Raw genomic sequence first — 19537 nt, 5'->3', positions numbered from 1 at the left:
CAAACATTAAAGTTATTACTTAATTCTAATAGACTAAGTTTGATGATAATGAGGTAGCAAAAGCTAAGCTAGATTATGACATGTGTGCTCCGCAGATGCTGCCACACAGAATATGTGTGAAAGAATTCCCAATTGTAATCACAAAATTAGGGAAGTTAACAAGTCTAATACAGTTAGCATTCTTAGCAATATACGTTATTGTAGTATGAGTTGTTGAGTAATGAATACGGAGTACTATTTTCTCTATAAACAACTAATGATATGATAAAATTTCTAGTGCAAATGCACTTAACAATTAACTTGCGCAACTCTACTTAATTAGTTCAAATTCATGTAAATTCAGCATACCAAGTAATTCAGCATAAGCAAATCTTTAGCAGTTCCGCATGCAAGTCTTTAATTAACTAATTTAGTTGACATCTGCCAAGGTTACGTGTCTCATACTTCGTACCCCATACGTTACAATTCAACAAATATTTATTAGCGTGCAGTTTTCATTTTTCAATTAACAAATATTGTAATGCATATCTACTTTTCAAAGATTAACTGCGCCAAAAATAGCAGTATAGTGGAAGGTGAGTGAGAGGGACCAACTTAAGGGTTTTAGTAGGTTACTTATTAATTTTGTATTAAATTATTACACCAAAAACATGTGTATTAGAATAAATATGATTTTATTGTAGATGCATAATTTTTTAGTAATAATAATGAAATATCCTTTGTTAAATATCTAAAAACAACAAAAATAGCCTTTTTTTTAATCTTTTATTTTTTTGTTACAAATAGTTAGTTGCACTCTCTCATTCCTCGATTTATATATTGTCTTGCTAAAGCAAGGTACTTAGATTAAATTCAAGAAATAAGGAGTGTAGAAGTCATAGTTTAAGGAATTTTTAAGAAACCTATTTGATAGTGGGAGAGAAAATGTGAGGGAGATAACTAGTAAAAAGGATTCACATCGCATGCATATTGCATAATATATATGGTAATTATTTGAGGGTGTAAAAAGTATTAATCTTGATTTCAAAATATCAGCAAATGATTATACGAACACTGTGTGTTTTCCAAGGGATTGTGTGTTTTCCAAGGGATTGTGTGAACCCTTCTCTTCCACGTAAGTACTCACCAATTGTTGTCTGGTACGATAGATATACTGTATATGTTGTGATTGGAAGGATTAAATTCTTTTTATGCTGTATTTGATTATTTGAACTATTTCCATCAAAGGTTATATTTGGCCTATGTGCTACCTTGGCATCTTTTAATGTGTTCATACTTTGGGTCGGTACAAGCACCTAATAATAAGTAGATGGATTGGATACATGTTGCTTTCAATGCTATTAAGAACTTTAACGTGTCTAATGGGTACATGTTGTGAACTACATCAAAAGAAAAACACTTTTCTACTTTTGTGCTTGATACTCTAATTCTATCATTGTTACTAGCTATACATTATAAACATGCAAGAATATTCAATTCCCCCACATAAACTCTTACGATTAGATTAGTTCATTGTTACTAGCTCTTTTACGCTTAATATATAATCAACACTTGCTTGCTTGGTTCCTTGTTCTACATATAAACTTACTTGGTCGTCACATCTTTTGTTTAATTTCTTAACAGTGTTTTTATTGCTCTATTATTGTCTTTAGTCATATTAACAAATAATAAGGTTGTGTTCATTAAAATCATGAGTTAGATAGAGATTTTTTGGTCTCTTCCTCATCAAGTTTATATTTAAATAAATGAGGTCCATCGGATACACTAAATATGAAAGATACCTTTGACATTAAACTCCGACTAAAGTAATTTGATACGAATGGAGCACATACAACCTTCCCATTAGACGTCCCCTTCAACAACAGATTTATTATGACTCATCTTTCTCATAACCAAAAGATTTTCAATAATAATTATGAATATTGTCATCACACATCCCTATAAATATATAGAAAGGCAATCTCATTATCTGATAATACTCATCACTTATACACAAAACTCTTCTACTTGTTATTTTCTTTCCACCCCTAATGAGATAATGAGATAGATGTTCTCGAGAACACCCCTAGGGCAGCTCACTTTCGATCTTTTGCAAGTCACATAAGACAACGACTTTAATTTGGTAAAACTCCTAAACTTTTCTTCGTTAATTTCTTCACATAAGTCAGAATAAAAATACTTAGGAGGAACTTTTTCTAGTTTTTTTTTACTTGGAATTTAAGAGTTACAATAATGTATTACTTGGTACTTCATTCTGACATATTACAAGTTACTTAGTGTTATACGAGGTGGGGATTCGATCTATAGATAACTTGAGGTTGGTGGCTTCAATTACTGAGATGAGTTATATCGCCAACGACTCCATCACAACATGCATGTGTAATGTGTAATTGTGTATGTATCACCAATCAAATTCTGAAAATGTGTGTAAAAAAATACAAGTGTAATTTGGCCCCCAGTATAGAAAGTCTGAAAGCAGAATATAAAAATATAAGATCTGTCTAATATCTTCACTTAACAAAATTACATTTTCTTTAAACTTAAGTGATTATATATCTAATTCCCACGCTATTACAAACTGTATTAGATTTAAGCATGCGGCATTAATACAAGTAAAGACATTCAGTCATAAACTATTACAGTACTATATTAATTAGGTTTTACCGAATATTCTTACAACATGCTTGTATCATTTGTATGTTGTTTAGGACGAGATTGACGACCACCATGCTACTTTTGATTGCTTCATATTTCAAGTGAGTGCATAGTGCATTAATTGAGGAATGTTCAATTAGTCCTTCTAATATTGCACGGGAAGGAGGGGAATTGAAGAAGTGCAATGCAATAAAAACAATTGAATATAGTATGATTTTTAGGTACTTCAGTTGGTTGGTTGCTCACTATATACATACACATGTAAGATATTACTCCCTCCGTCCCATAATACTTGGGACGTTGGGATAGACACGTAGTTTAAGAAAAGTACAAGTGGATCCATTTAAAACATTTTTTATATTTTTACATTGTAAGAAAACAAAATGTGGGGGAGATGGGGGTAGTGAGGACTCTGAGGAAAGAGAAAATGTAGGATTTAATTGGTTTTTTGGGTTTGTGGTTCCAAAAAGAGTATATGAAAATAATTTTTTATTAGTGGACCCATTCCATATGTAGTAACGTGTCAAGTATTTTGAAATGGACGAAAATGAAAATTGTGTCAAGTATTATAAGACGGATGGAGTATTATATAAATTGCCGAAAAAGGAGATATTACTATATAAGACAAGTCAAAATGCTTGATAGTTAAAAAGGAATTAAGGCAAGACTCAAGTAATAGTCTAATCATAAAGTACTTTGGTCTGCTCGAATTATGTATTACAGTATTAACGTGTATCACCTTTGCGATGTGATTATACTTCATTGGTCAATAAATGAATGAAACATGTTGTACATTGCTTATGCAGATGCTAGCTAAGCACGTAGCTAAGCTAGTTCCATGTCAATTGGACCATTTTGATTAAGACAATCCATGCATATTGCGGTCTACATGCATTCTCTGATTTGCTGGCAACGGTGGCTTAATTTTAACTATTTTGTCGTGAAAGTCAAATTGTTACAAATAATATCACATCCTCGATCTTATCTTAATTAATTTAGTTGAATTATATATAAGGATTGATACGAAGTAAATGATAGAACGTAATAATGTACTACGTACGTACATACACAAGATTAAATGAATAAGTACTTTGTCAAAACCTCCATAAGCATGGCTGCATGGTTGTAACAAATTGATTGCACAAAAATTGCGTAAAACTCTATTCTTCTTCAAGGTACAGCTCGTCTTTGGATCTCTCTCGATCAATATAATCACTATCCATTGCAATCAGCTATTAATTCAGTAATTAGTCCTAACAGCTTACTTCTCTAAGTTGAAACTTGAAAGAATATTTAATTTGAGAGTTTTTTATCCGTAATATTACGAGATTTTAGTTGATAGACAGATAATCTCTAATTTGAATTCTTTACAATTTGATTTGAAGGCTAATAGGCTTTGAGATTGCACTATTCTAGGTTTTGAACTTGTGATTCATGATAAATTTACAATAATGTTTACATTGTACTTCTATTTGATAATGAAAAGAAGTCACTTAACTTGTTCATGAATGGTTGTATGATTTCGTATTTGATAACCGTGTTCGTGCCTTCAATTTGGTTCTATGAAAGTACTTTGTAAATTCTTTATGTATAAATATGGATGTAAGGCAAACAAGTGAGTTGAGTTAAATAAAAATTCCCCTGTAAAATGTTTGCATTATCCACCCTGATAGTGATACATATATACTTTCCCTACTAGCTGTACGGTGGATGGACCATAATGAGTAAGAATGTTATGGACTTAAATATTTAGTTGATGGGGGGTTTTGATTGTAACTAGTAAGGTGGTTCGAATTTCCCTTGGTAACTAACTAACTGGGTTTCTATAAATACCAGTACTAAATATTGATACATGCCAATTGTCAATTGCCAATTGGCCATATTTCATGTTGGACCATTATTATGTTGACACCGCTGAGACGTTATTGATAGTCTTATAGAGATTATGTATTATATAACCTTCATTTTGAAGAATTTTTGAATTATAAATGCGAAAAGGAAAGGAGCCAATATGTTTCCCATGGACCTCACAAACCTCCGAATACCAATTGTATTGTTAAAACCGCTCACTTTGCCTCTTCACTATTTACTAATCTAGCTTGTTATGAAAACTTATTCTCATTAGCTCATTGTCACAATGGGCCTTTATATGGCCAAGACAAAGGATGTATATAAAGTCAAACAAGTGAAACAACCTTATATGACCCTTAGATGCATCCCAAACCATTACTTGATTTTTCAACACCCAGTCTCGAAATCTCTAAAAAAGAAAAAGGTTCAAACATAAATAATAGTCTTAACTTTCACAAAATTTTCAAAATTTTTTTAGACCCCAGGAAGAAAAGAGATTGGCGTAATTTTTATGAACCCCACGAGACTCAAAGAGGCCACCTTAGTGATTGGAACCTTCCTTCAATAACTCATGCTCCAATGGGCATATATAGACTAGGAATGAGGGGTTGTGAGGAGTCGAACCCCCATCACGTGGCGGGGGGTGGTTGAGATGGAGGCCCTCCATCACCTCACTCCTCCAAAGGGCCTTTATATGTCCAAATAAGGATGATGTACATTCATTTCAAACAACCTTTTGTGAATCTCATGTGCATACTTTTCCATTACTTGATTTTTCAATATTATGTGTTAAAATATCAGAAAAGAGTCCAAGTATAATTGTATAAATGATCTGAGAAAGGAACAAAATGGGCTACAAGCCTAGCCTCATTGTTCCACAATCCATAGATTCCACACAATAATTCTTTGTGCATCATAAAGGATAAATGCCCTACAATGTACTTGAATAAGTTACACGGAATTATTGGTATCCACAGCCGTGCAACATGAAACTAATTGAGTCTACTCAATGAAAATTCAGACTATGATCCACGACCGTGCAACTAACCTGGTGTGAAAATTCAGACTATGATCCACATATAACTCAAGCTTACCACGGAAATTTATGACAACATATAACAATCATATACGGTTGCAAACGTCATTATATGACCCTGGGATGTATCCCCTAATATATTAAGACTTTTTGACGCCGATTCCTCATACCTCCAAAATTGCTCAAAAAACGTGGATAATAGCCTTCAATTTTTGAATTTTTTTGACTTTTATTGGCCCAAAAATAAAAATTGCCGAGATGTTTTACCATGGATCTTAATACCCTCCGGAAGTCCAATTGAGTGGGTGGAACCATCTAATTTGCTTTTAAACGGTCAATTTACCGTTTACAACTTACACCGATTTCATAAACTCCAACCTACCACGGACATTTATGACAACATTTAATGGTCACATATAGTTCCAAACGGTACTATATAACCTTGAGATGTATCCCCTAGTATCTCAAGACTTTTCGACACCAAGCAAGCTGGAATTTAGGGTTACCCGGTTAGATTTGTCAATTTTTATTAAAAATAGGGGGGGGAAGTAGGACGACTTACTGGAATTTTCAGCCGGCTGCAATGGAGGTGCTTCAGTCACGGCGAGGGAAGGGAGGAGGCCGGAGGCTACTTGTGGAGTTGTGGTGGTTAGAAATACCCGGTTAGATTTGTCAATTTTTTTTTTAAAAAAAAGCAACACTGACTTAGCCGTGGTAGGTGCATCGCCGGCAACAACCACCGCCATCAGGGGAGGCTCGACGGTGGTAGCCGTTTTCTCTTCCTCCTTCTCTTCTCTTTCTCTTTCTCTCTCTCTCTCTCTCTCTCTCTCTCTCTCTCTTTCACCCTTCTTTCTTTCTTTCTTTCTCGACGGAAGGTTAGCGTCGTCGGCGCTAGGGGAGGCTCGACGGCGGCGGCGTCTTCTTTCTCTTTCTCTTTCTCCTTCTCTTTCTGTTTCCCTCTCTCCCTTTCTTTTGCCCTTCTTTCTCTCTTTCGTTCCCGACACCGTTAGGAAAGATCGTCGGCGCCGCCGTCAGGGGATATCGTCGGCGCCGTTCCTTCTCTTTCTCTTTCTCTCTTTCTCTCTCTCTCTCTCTCCTTCTCTTTCTCTCTCCTACTGTCGTTCTTTCCCCCTTCTTTTTTTTAGGTCAAGCCGAGCAAAAATCGAATTGGGTTTTTTTTTCAAAAACTTATATTTTCCATCGGAACGGAATTGGCCTCGGAACACTGTTATTCCATCGTTATATTGCGACAAAACTAATTCCGTCTGAAATTTTGAAATTTGCGACGGAAATATTCGTCCATCGGAAGATATTTGTCGCTATTTAGCCTATTTCTAGTAGTGTTCATAAATTCACGCTTACTATCACAGACATTGGTGACGACATATAATAATCATATATGGTTTCAAACGGGATTATATGACCCCGGATAGATCCCCTAGTACCTTAAGACTTTTCGACACCAGATCTCGATACCTTCAAAGTTGCTCAAAAAGTGTGAATAATAGCATTCAAATTTTGAATTTTTTGAAATTTTTTGGCCCGTAAATAAAAATTGCCAAAATGTTTACCATGGACCCTAATATCCTCCGGGAGTCTAACTGGGTGGTTGGAACCATCCAGTTTTCCTTTAAACGGTCAATTTACCCGTTTACAACTTGCATCGATTTCATAAACTCTAACCTACCAGGGACATTTCTAACAACATATAATGACTATATATGGTTTAAAACGGCATTATATGACCCCGAGATTTATCCCTAAGAATCTCAAAACTTTTCGACACCAGGTCCCAAAACCTCCAAAATTGCTCAAAAAGCATGGATAATAGCCTTCAATTTTAGAAATTTTTGACTTTTTTAACCCGACTATAAAAATTGCCAAGATATTTACCATGGACACTAATACCCTTCGGAAGTCAAATTAGGTGTGTGGAACCATCCAATTTGCCTTTAAATGGACAATTTAATTGTTTATAATTTGCACCCATTTCATAAATTCAAGCTTATCACAGACATTTATAACAATATATAATAATAATAATAATAATAATAATATGGTTCCAAACGTTATTATATGACCCCGGGATGTATCCTCTACTATTTTAAAACTTTTCGACATCGGATCCCGATACCTCTAAAATTGCTCAAAAAGTGTGGATAATAGCCTTTAATTTTTGAATTTTTTGACTTTTATTGGCCTAAAAATAAAAATTGCCGAGATGATTACCATGGACCCTAATACCCTCTGGGAATCTAACTGGGTGGGTGGAACCATCCAATTTTCCTTTAAACGGTCACTTTATCCGTTTGCAACTTGCACTGATTTCATAAACTCTAACCTTCCACATACATTTGTGACAAGATATAATGGTCATATATAGTTCCAAACAGCATTATATGATCCCGAGATGTATCCCCTAACTAATATATCAAGAATTTTCGACAGTGAGTTTCGAAACCTCAAAAATTGCTCAAAAAGCGTGGATAATACCCTGCAATTTTTGAATTTTTTTTTACTTTTTTTTGCCCGGAAATAAAAATTCCCGAAATGTTTACCATGGACCCTAATATTAGGGATGGCAAATGTTGACCTGACCCGACAACCCGACCCAAACCCAACCCGAAAGAAATAGGTTTTGATTAAAATTTTTGAAACCTTAATTAGGGATGACTAAAAATTAAGGTTTTTGCGACCGCCACAAACGGTCACAAAAATAGCAAAAACGGTCGCAAAAAACGATTGCGATCGTCAACGGTCGCAAAGCGGTGGTCGCAATTTCCATGGTCGCAAAAAAAAAAACTACGACCGGTTGACGGTCGCAAAATTATTGCGACCATTTATTCTATTTTCAACGACAAGTTCTAAGACGGTTGCAAATATAAAAATTTGCGACCGGTAGAGCTGCGGTCGCAAAAATCGGTATTTGCGACGGCTATAAGCGGTCGCTAATTAATTATAGACTAATAAAAAAAAACAGAAACAAATGCAACCCAGCCTGCATTCACACCGTATCCACGTACCACCACTGCCAACCTCCCAAAACCACCACTACCCACGCACCACCACTGCCAACATCCAACCCAAAACCACCTCTACCCATGCACCACCACCGCCAATCTTAACCCAAACAACCAGAAACTAAACCAAAATACAAAATTTAAATCAAAATTAACAATAAAAACCCCACAAAATTACCCACCAAAAACAAACCACAAAATCAAACCAAAAATCCAAATTAGCAAAAATCAAACCCAAAATCAAAACGAACATAAAACTGAAATTTAACAAAAGTAAAACCCAAAAATTAACAAAAAATCAAAACAAAAATTAAACCCAAAACGAACATAAATAAAAAAAAAATTATCAAACATTCGAACATGAAAATTCAAAAAAAAAAATCAAACCAAATTCGAAAAAATCAAACAAGAAAAAAAATATAAAAACAAAAACATACCTCAAATCCCGAATGGACTTTGAATTTCACCTCGAATTTGGTTTATAAGGCCAAATTCGACCATGAAAAGTCTAGATCTAGCCTTTTCATGGTCGAATTTGACCCTAAAAACCATTAACTTGTTTAAGCATGAGCTTGTGACGGTGGAGATCGTGGCGGTGCAGTGGGCTCGTGCTTGTGACGGTGGTGGTAATGGAGGTGACGGTTGAAGGTTGGTGTCGGTGACGGAATTCACAAAGCTTCGTAGTGCGATTTTTAACCTAGTTCTTTGAATTTTGTCTTATTTGCGGCAATTAAAGTCAGAGAATAAATGAAGGAGAGAAGGAAAAATGGAGGAGATAAAGAAAAAATGGAGAAGAGGAAGGATGATGGAGGGACGCGGAGAGAGGAGAGAGAAAGGAGAAAGAAAGAGAAGAGAGAGAAATGAAAAAGAAAGAAAACGGCTGAGTTAAAATATTATTAGGGTTAGGGGTGAGTGGGATCCTTTTTTATACCACTTTTTTTTTAAAAAAAAAAAAAACTAATTATCACTGCCTCAAAAACGGTCGTAAATGGTCGCAAATTGCGACCGTTTCTATAACGGTCGTAGTGGTCGCAATTTGCGATCGTTTTTGGCGGTCGCAATAGAACTGTTTTTATTTAGAATTATTTTTAACATGTATATTATTTTTAAAAAAATTTTAAATACCTTTGCGACTGTTAAATAGCCTAAAAACGGCCGCAAATCTGCGACCGCCTAAAAACGGTCGCAAATATTATATTTTGCGACCGTTTTAATGACAGTCGTAAAAAAAACGGTTGCAATTTGACCGAATTTTAGTAGTGTAATTGGGTCAACCCGAACCCGACCTGAAAATAAATGGGTCAGGTTCGGGTTGGAAATACCAACCTGAAAATAACCCGCCTAACCCGTTTAACTAATTTGGGTAAGGTAATTACCCGTTCAACCAATAAGCAAATTTAATTTTTTTAGGCCAAGCCCAATTTAATACTTGTCAAATATAATCCAAACCCTACCTCTCCTCTCCTTTCCTCACTCCTCACACGACTCCCAGCCTCCTTCCTCCTCGGTCTCTTTCATTGCTCCATGCCAACCTCCTCCTCATTCTCTTTCCTTGCTCCATCTTCTTATCTACTTTCTTCTAAGGCCCTATTTTCTTCACCTTATAAAAATAATATTAAGTGAAAATAATTTCAGTTTAGTAAAAAATAAATTCAGTTCAGTAAAATTAATTTCAATTCAGTAAAAATAATTTCAGTTCAGTAAAAATAAGTTCAGTTCAGTAAAATTCAGTTTTCTTAAAGAAGAATTATAATAGAAAATCAGTAAAAATAATTTTAGTTCAACAAAAATAATTTCAGTTCAGTAAAATTAATTTAAGTTCAGTAAAAATAATTTTAGTTCGGCAAAAATAATTTCAGTTCAGTAAAAATAATTTCAGTTCAGCAAAATTAAGGTGAAGAGAACGGGGCCTAACTTTCTTCTTTTTCACTCTTTAAGGAAAGTTCGAAATACACCACTAATTAAGGTGGTAGATGAGGTGAAGGGTTATTCTTAACTTATCTTCTTCAATTTCTAGAATTCTAGCTCTTGAATTATCATGCATGAGGTTTTGTTCTCAAATTTGGAGTATTAACTAATTTTTGTTTGTGCGTGTAGCTAAAATGAATATGAAATTACCCATAAAAAGAAGAATCAATTGAACCGAAACAAGCTTGAGAATATTAATCTTCAAATGTTAATTTTTGTTGAAAATTGTAATATTAAATTTATACAAAGTAGTACAAATATTTGATTGTAAATACGTATTAAATGATTTACTAATATTAACGGTTATAGTGCGTAAATTCGAGTTGGGTAAACAACGATTTAGTTTGGTTTTAACTTTAAAGACTCATAAACAAGCTTAAAAAAAATTCAGGTTAAATAGGTCGGGTTCAGGTCAATCCGCATAAACAGGTTGGGTCAGGTTAGAATTTCTGAATTTTTTATGTAAACAATTCAGGTTCAGGTTTAGGGGTGTTGACCTGTTTATCTAAATAGGTTGACTTGAACCCTCCATGAGTTTTCTGGGTGGGTGAAACCATCCAATTTGCCTTTAAACGGTGTTACGCGTTTACAACTTGCACCAATTTTATAAAGTCCTACCTACCACGGACATTTATGACAACATATAATGGTTTTATATAGTTCCAAACGGCATTATATTACCCCGAGATGTATGCCCTACTATATCAAGACTTTTCGACACCGGGTTCCGAAACCTCCAAAATTGCTCAAAAAGCATGGATAATAGCCTTCAATTTTGGAGATTTGTGGCTTTTTGGGCCCGAAAATAAAAATTTCCAAGATGTTTACCATTTACCCTAATACCCTTCGGGAGTCAAATTGGGTTTATGGAACCATCCAATTTGCCTTTTAAACGGTCAATTTATCCGTTTACAACGTACACTGATTTCATAAACTTAAGCTTACCATAAACATTTATGACAACATATAATAATCATATATGGTTCCAAACATCATTATCTGACCCCGGGATGTATCCCCTAATATTTTAACACTTTTCGACACCGGGTCCCGATACCTCCAAAATTGCTCAAAAAGCGTGGATAATAGCCTTCAATTTTTTTAATTTCTTGAACTTTTTTTGCCCGGAAATAAAATTTGTTGATATATTTACCGTGGACCCTAATACCCTCCATGAGTTTATCCGAGTGGGTGGAACCATCTAATTTGCCTTTAAACGGTCAATTTATCCGTTTACAACTTGCACCAATTTCATAAACTCTAACCTATCACGATTATTTGTGAAAATATATAATGGTCATATATGGTTCCAAACGGCATTATATTACCCCGAGATTTATTCCCTAGTATCTCAAGACTTTTCGACACCGGGTTCCAAAATCTCCAAAATTGCTCAAAAAACGTGGATAATAGCCTTTAATTTTTGACTTTTTTGGCCCAGAAATAAAAATTTCCAAGATGTTTACCATGGACCCTATAGCCTTTGATATCAAATTAGGTGTATGGCACCATCCAATTTGCCTTTAAACGGTCAATTTACCCGTTTATAATTTGCACCGATTTCATGAACTCGGGCTTACCACGGACATTTATGACAACATATAATAATCATAGATTGTTCCAAATGGCATTATATGGCTCCGGGATATATCCCCTAATGTCTAAAGACTTTTCAACACTGGGTCCCGATACCTCTAAAATTGCTCAAAAAGCGTGGATAATAACCTTCAATTTTTGAATTTTTTTGACTTTTTTTTGCCCGGAAATAAAAATTGTTGAGATGTTTATCGTGGACCCTAATTCCCTCTGGCAGTCCAATTGGTTGGGTGGAACCATCAAAATTGCCTTTAAACATCTAATTTACCCATTTTCGACTTTTCGTACTGATAAGTGGTTTATTTGACCACTTATTGTGGTGAAATTAACCCGATTTTACTATCATTTCCCCTCTTTCTAACCCGTTTTGAATATAAAAGTTGTGTCTCGGCCTTTCCCCCCTCTTTGTTTGTGTTTGTCCATGTTTTGCAGGTTTTATGACTCAATTTGACAAGCATTCAAAGCGTGGAATGTGTTCAAGGCAAGGAAGCTGAGAAAGGAGAGCCCTCTCCTGGTGGAGCGGGCGTGCACCTCTCCAGGAGCGGGCGCTCCATCGAATTGAATACATTCTGCCCAAGACCCCCCTCTTATGAGGAGCGGGCGTGCACCCTCCTTGGAGCGAGCGCTCCCCCCCTTAAAGATTGACTCTGCCACAAGCTGAAGAGCAGGGGAGCGGGCGTGCAGAGCCTCTGGAGTGGGCGCTCCTCCCCGAATATTTGAATCTTCCTTTGTAACACCCCAATAATTCTCTTTTAAACCTGTGAGTACCCTGAACAATATCCATGAGAATTACTGACGTGCTACCGTCACGTGTTCAAACATTAAGGCTATATAAGAAATTAGTAGCGGAAAAACTAAATCAGTTATAAATAAGATTCAAAACAACAAACAAAACCAAATTAAGTTTTACAACTTGGAACCATTAAGGCCCTTATTAAAAACTCAAAGCAATAGAAGTAGTATAAAAATGAAATCGAGTTTAAATAACTTCAAAAGTAAGTAGTAAAATAAAATGTGAAAAGCAACCAACACTCCACTCAAGATCCCACCACCTAGAAGCGAATGCTGCATGTGTAAGAACCTGTGGTTAATCTGCTCCCCAATATTACAAGTGTAAAAATTGGATCGTCACAGGGTCATTGAAAGGCAAAGGCCATGACCAAATAAAGACACACAAAGCACGTAATCAGCAAAGCTGAGTACATACAAGCTGCGAAATATAATAAGAAGTCCCTAGCATGCTACTAACAATCATCGCACACAATTAAATTATAGACTCAATACACGACTCAACTGTCAGTTTTACCAAGACTCCACTAGTTAACAGTAGTTAAATCATTTCATTTATTCATTATATTAAGAAATAGACAAGGTTGTCCATCCCATGCTCCATTTGAAACATCAATAAAAGAAAAACCCCATGCCTCCTTTCGGAAACATCAATAAAACATCCAACGACCATGGGCGCGACTCCATGACCGTAGCTAATATGAGATCTCATATAACTCCTAGTTTTTTAAAAGTATTTGAAATAAGAGACTCGTAGATCAGACGGCCTCTAGAAAAGTGCACGACTAATGCCCCGTGTACACCAACCCCTGATTGGCAATATTCTAGATGTGCACAAATCTAGAGTTTTATTGCTCATCCATCTTACACTTTACGTGATTTACAAGTTTAGAATTGGTGATGAATCATATGCAAAACAATATAATCAATCAAATATCACATCATTCCAAGCAATCCAAAGTTCCAATTCAATTCTTGATTTATTAGTGGCAAACAATATTTAGTATTGAATCTTTTAACTACATCGGTGTATAAACACCTTAAGTGCATAGAGCACTTCCAATCCTGAACCTCGTCTTAAAAGACTTTAATAAACTCCCTCTACTCAAATCATAATTGATTCATGAAAGAGTATTAAAAATTAACCTCATGGAACCATTATCAAAATTAATTCCACTTATAGACAACCAAGAATCCATAACCTTTAATTAATCATAACATATCCAATTGATAAAACAATCACTTATACATCACCCACAACCATAGTCATATACTTATATCTCAAACATGCCTCATACACAATATACGGAAATTACAATGTATAACCAAACAATTTAGCCCAGTTTTCTCTATACATGATACTAGGTTCTCGATACATCCCTAAACATACATCTAAAGGCAAGGTTTCGTAACTCGTACGTACCTTGAGTAAGCAAGTTGGTATGCCACTTTACTAACTAGAAATCACCTTCAATAAAGTCCTCTCCTAAATCAAACAATAAGAACTCAATCAATACCCAAGTAATCAAATTTACAGCAATATAACTTGATTTAAAACTCATTAAAACTTCCTTAAAAACATGTTTTTATGCTCAATTAATCAATAGAAATTCAATAGGAACAAAAGCCCCAATTTAATTGATCATAGGAACCCTAAAATCTGAATTAAATTAAATTAAAAACCTAGGTTTATAAATTATAAAATCTGAAAATAAAACAACAATTATAATTTGAATTTATAGGTTTAAAACATTACTAAATAAATCAATTTCAAACCATAAAATCAAACCCAACACAATTAAATAAACATTAAGCAAAATAATGAAACAAAGGAGGAAGGAGGAGAGGAAGGCCAACCATGGTGGTGATCGGGCTGGTGGTCGGCAGGCTGAAGGTCGTCGGTGACGGCGAAAGGTCCGGCAGCCATGGTGGCAGCGGCGGTGAATAGTAGCAGCAGCAACAACGGGAGAATTCACGTGAAAGAAGAAAAAAAAAGAAAAGGAAAAAAAAAAGAAAGAAAAAGAAAATAAAGGAAAAAAAGAAAAGAAAAATAAAAATAAGGGAGAAAGAAAATAAGACTAACCTTTTGTGTGGGGAAAATTTTGGGGATTTATAGGGTATTTAAGAGAGTTGTAGGGTAAGTAGGAATATTGGGCCTCATAAAAATAATGGGCCAATTAAATAAATGAAATGGACTAGGCTTTGTTTGTATGGGCATAAATTATAGAAGGAAGGTTCATGAAAATTTCTTTGTAATAAAATCGTTTATCAACCCAAAATAATTTGAAACTTGTAGAATAAATTCCGGAAAAATACAAATAAATATTATAAATAAATAAAATTTCATTTATAAAATATTTAAAAATACGGGGGATTACAGCCTTCTTCTGAAGCCAGAAGGAGCGGGCATGCAAGAACCAAAAGCGGGCGCTCCTAGCTGAGGAGTGGGTGCTCCTCATTATGGAGCAGGGGCTCCTCGCTGGAAATCCGTCTTATTTTGATGGATTAACCTATGTAATTCGGGGAGTATAAATACTTCCCCTTTAGTTCATTTAGAAGGCAGACATCAGTAGCATAGTAATTAGCATCTCCTCTTAGTTTGAAACAATCCACTTTGATAATCTAGTTTGGTTTCCATCAATTCAATCATTGTAATATTGAGTTTCAAGGATTATTCTCAAGATTTGGCACTTTGTATTCAACATTTGAAGCTTCAATTAGTAATTTCTTCCACCTTAATCTACTTATTTTCTGATTTTATTTGGTATTCGCATGTTAATTGAATCTCTTAGTTCTTGATAATTGTTGTTGGATGATAGTTTATTCAATAGTTAGAACCCTAATCCTTGTTTGCATGTTGATTAAGATGAGTTGTGAGTAGTCCTCTTTGCTAGGGGTTGGGTGAAGCTCAACCTATTGGTTAAATGTGGGAGGAGTATTGATATTTGTATTGCAATTAAATTGATTGTATGAGATTGCTTGTTAGTTCTTCATGATAGGATTAGCTACCCTTGATTTAGGAACTTGATAGCATGGTATGCTTAGTTTGACATGGAAATGTGAATTGAGTATGTCATTACTTATTGCAATTTGATTATGTATCTTCTATTGCTAAACTAATGAAGAATCTAAGTTTAGTAGTGTGAGTTGTTTCCTTATTGCATGAGGTTGATTTTACATATAGTCCTTGCTATCTCTTGTCTATTTTACTCCTGATTTGCCTAATTACCTTGGTTGAGTGGATCCCATTCCCTAGTGTCTTTAATCCATTGAATTAGAACCATAGTTTGTTTGTCTTCTTGATGAACCCCAAACCACTAAAGATTTCGAATTAGCTTAAGTGTTAAGATCTTTAGCAATCATATCCCGTTCCTTGTGGACCGAACTCTTACTTATCATTGTGCTTGGTTTGTAGGATGTTTGTTTATAAATGTGTTTAATTGAGTGTGGAATGTACGACCGTTCTAACGCTACATGCGTCACGTACACGCCTCTTGTATTGGTTATAAGCTTTCACGGGAGTCCAGTTGTATGGTTGGAACTACTCACTTTGCCTCTTAATTATTTACTAATCTATCTTGTTTGCTCTCTTTATTAGCTCATAGTCACAATGGACCTCTATATGGGCGACAAAGGATGTATATAATGTCAGAAAAGTGAAATATGGTCCTTAGATTCATTCCAAACCAATACTTGACTTTTGAACACCCGACATTGAAATCTCTAATAAAAAGGTCCAAGCGTGGATAATAATCTCCACTTTCACAAAATTTTCAAGTTTTTGGACCCCAAGAAGAGAAGAGGTTGACATAATTTTCATAGACCCCACGAGATCCAAAGAGGTCACCTGAGTAGTTGGAATGTTCCTTCAATAACTTAGTTCACAATAGGCCTTTATATGTCCAAATAAGGATGTACATTGTGATTTTTTTAAATGGAATAGGAAGTGGTGATTTTATTAAATAATAATAGTCATTCGGCAATTACAATCATCCCTTACGAGATCTAAATTATCAATACAAGAATTAAACACCCTTAAACTAATGGCATCGCTTTTGAATTGCTCATGGGTAATTTTAGATGTCTTTGCATCGTTCTTGATGGAGCTCTATTAATGTATTATGTATATAGTCGCAAAAGTGATAAAACTTGATTGGTTATCAAGATTTTCAAATTTGCAATACGAATCTTCCAAATTTGCACCTCTATACCAACAGACCCGCAATTCCACACATTTGCAAGACGAATCTTCCAAATTTGTATCCCTGCACACACGAAAAACAAACAAACATACTAAACATCCCACCATTGGGGAACTAACTAACCCTACATGGTGGGACTGACTATAATCACCATACTATTAGTGATCTTTATTGGCTTAAACATTAAATTAAAGAAGAATTTAGATTTTTTGCGAATCCCATGTGCATACTTTACCATTACTCGATTTTATAATATTAGGTCCTAACATCTCTGAAAATGGTCCAAAGTATGAATGATCTGAGAAAGGAACAATTGGGCCACAAGCCTGGCCTCATTATTCCACAATTCACATAATAATTCTTTGCGTATCATAAAGGATACGCCCTGTCTCTATGTTTTTGCCCCATTTGATTATACACGGTCTCCAAAACATATTTTAAAACGTCTATTTCTTTATTTTCATACATGTAAAAATTATAAAAATATGATATTAATAAAATACACAATAAGACAAATCTAACAAGACTACTCATGACTACATTATCTTTTATAGATTAATGGTAATTTATAATCAAAGCTTTCAAAGTTTGACCCAAAAAATGGCAATAGGGCAAAAATAAAAGGATTGAGGGAGTATATGCCCTAGAATGTACTTGAATAAGTTACATTGAATCACAGGTATCCACAGCCGTGCAACAATGCAATTAATTGAATCTACTCAATGAAAATTCAGACTATGATTCACGGCCATGCATCTGGCCTTGTATGAAAATTCAGACTGCGAATCACAAATCACTATCGTGGAACTAATGATAGGTGTATCGCGTACCTAACAAAAATAACTGAACTAACTCTACTATGTAGTTGAGCAAGTAAGGGTCGAATCCCAAGAGACTAAGGACTAACTAATTAAACTGACTCAAATCAATACTAAGCAAGTAACCAATCAAAGTTGAGAAATATACTAAAACAATATTAACTAATAAGCAATAAATAATAATAATAATAATAATAATAATACGGAATTAATCAAGAACTAAAGACATCTAAGATTAAGTATCCCCACTAATATAAATCAATGCAATAAAACAATCCCTTTCCCTCAAAATCAATAAATATTCCACAGGACAGATGCTCCCTAAAACAATACTAAGAGTTTCTTTCGATCAACTAATAGCTTCCCTAACATGAAATCATACCTATTTTCATGGAATCATACATATTAAAGACATTAAGAACGTCATCCTATAGGCCCTAGCAAGAACAATTAGCTATTTTCATGCATAAAAGCTCTTACTTTTAATTAGGGTTCTAAAATCAATTAAGAATCAACTTTCGTTGTAAACCTAATTACATTCAATAATACTATTTCTAGTCAATCATTGATAATAAAACCAACCCTAACAAAGAGGAATTATAAATTAATTAAATTGGGAATTAAATAACACGTTAATCCATATTAGGGTTCAACCTAACCCTAGATTATGAAGCTACTCACACATAATAGTAGAAATAACAAGACAAATAATTAAAGTAAACATAATAACAATAGAAATTAAAAAGAATAAGGAAGAGAAATTAATACTTGAATTAAATTGATGAAATTGCAATCATGAATGTTGAGAACAATGGAACTCCAAAACCCACGTTCAGGAGCAACCAAAGAGAATGAAAAATAATCTTTTTCTCCCCACCCCCTTATTAAAGTCTATCTCAAACTATTTATATGCTAGGAATATTATAAGAGTTTGACTAGGATTTAGACTCCTAAATCATTAGTAAACGTACAAATTCGCTACACCAAAGATCGGGCCACAACCACGCTGTGTCATGCGATAATATGCCACACCTTGGTTGTGGACTAGGCTGCCATATACCATTAAATTGATTGCAAATCAAGTGGCCACAACCTAGTTGCGGTAAATCTAGTGATCTCCACTACCAGGTTGCGTAGGTCTTCATAATCAACGTTTGGTGAAGCTTTTTGCCAATGTAGGCGCTCATAGATTACCCAAACTTGATCAACATCCAATCAACTCTAATTGCATCTTTAATAATCCTACAATCATTCACTAATCCTACAAAAACAAAGTAAAACACACCCGGGAAGAGCAACAATGGAATATAAAGGATAATAGCTCTAAAAGATTAAATATATAGAGAAAATACGATGAAAACACATGAATATAACATATAAAAATGAGTACATAAACGTGTTATCAACTAACCTAGTATATTCACTAAAAAAATTTCATTATGCGATGTATGATCGTGCACAATTTCCATTAGTCTTATTGAGGGTATTACATCCTAAATACATCACTAATAGTTAAATGACCTAGGTATTGAGGCTTAGGTATTACTTCCTCCGTTTTTTTTTAGTTGACACCGCTTGACTTTTACACTATTCACACAACAT

This window comes from Chenopodium album, chromosome 11 (genome assembly GCF_948465745.1).
Source record: "Chenopodium album chromosome 11, dcCheAlbu1.1, whole genome shotgun sequence".
NCBI lineage: Eukaryota > Viridiplantae > Streptophyta > Magnoliopsida > Caryophyllales > Amaranthaceae > Chenopodium > Chenopodium album.
This window is presented reverse-complemented; position numbering follows the sequence as displayed.